The sequence below is a fragment of the Alligator sinensis genome, unplaced genomic scaffold (genome assembly GCF_000455745.1).
Source record: "Alligator sinensis unplaced genomic scaffold, ASM45574v1 scaffold806_1, whole genome shotgun sequence".
In the NCBI taxonomy this organism is placed as follows: domain Eukaryota; kingdom Metazoa; phylum Chordata; order Crocodylia; family Alligatoridae; genus Alligator; species Alligator sinensis.
The window spans coordinates 228121-229067 of record NW_005842521.1 but is presented as its reverse complement, the minus strand read 5'-3'; the positions used below and the strand labels follow the sequence as shown (position 1 = coordinate 229067).

The 947-nt window shown below is 64.2% G+C and overlaps 1 protein-coding gene across 4 annotated transcripts in view; it reads right to left on the bottom strand.

Annotated features, from left to right (window-relative positions):
* NUP50 (nucleoporin 50) overlaps nt 1–947 on the bottom strand; it is a 31308-nt gene that overhangs the window by 30106 nt on the left and 255 nt on the right. For 2 of the 4 annotated variants that reach the window (XM_006031650.3, XM_025213317.1), the window contains exon 1: nt 840–941. The exons of the other annotated variants lie outside the window; for them this stretch is intronic. The gene's annotated coding sequence lies outside the window, so the exon portion shown is untranslated. Of the gene's footprint in view, nt 1–839; nt 942–947 lie in introns of those variants that run through there. 4 annotated transcript variants of the gene reach the window in all.

The following is a 947-nucleotide window of genomic DNA, read 5'->3' as shown; positions in this document are numbered from 1 at the left end:
AGGAAGAGCCCAGCACCGCCCTGGCCCCAGCACACAGCAGCATCCCACCCTCACCCCGCATTGCGGATCTGGGGGCACATGCCCCCACGCCCTCCTGGGGGTGCAGAGAGCAGCAGAAGCTGCCTCCACCCCATGGATGAACTGCACACAACTCTATCCCGTGCCCCACCCCAGCTGTGCAGTGCCTGCCCCTGCCCTACTCCCTCCCTCACTGTGGGGGCCTTGATCTGCTCCCTGCCCCTTTCCCCACACAGACTTACTGGCCAGATGCTGCTCCACATGCTGCAGGGCTGGGCACCTGGCCATGTGCATGCTGTGGCTGTGGGGCATTTATCAGCCGTATTATTGACCACACCAAGCAAAAAAACCCCTGATGTCCAATACTGTCAATTTTCCCTATATCAGCGCCGATCCGACAAGGTGCACATAGTTATAATACGAATTAAAATGTTAAGCTTGCAGCACCCCGTTTTTGACTCCCTGAAACCAAAACGCTGATCTGACTCCCCAAAAGAGCTGGGCTGAAGTAGGTATTGCTAAATCCCCGTGCTGAGCATCCAGAAAGAGAGGAGGGAAGAAGCTGGAGGGTGCCCCTCCCCCCATGTGCACCGTCCTCCCCCGCCGGCCAGAGGGACCCAGAGCCCTGGGAGGGCGCGGGCGCTCCCACACACCCGCAGCCACGACAGGGAGATGGCAAGCGCTGCCCCAAGCCGGCCAGGGCCGCGGTACAGCTCAAGTCTCTCAGGTCGCGGGCAGGCCCGGGCCCGTGCCCCTCCCAGCAGAGCCGCGCGGGCGGGACCTTCCGGGAAAGGGGGGGGCCCTCATGGCGAGGCACCTACCTCCCTCCGCCGGGCCTCGCTCCGTCCCACGAGGAGACGCTGGGTGCCGCCCGCCAGGTGTCCGGGCCGCGAGCCCGCTCACCATCCCCGGCCCCACAAGCGCCCTCC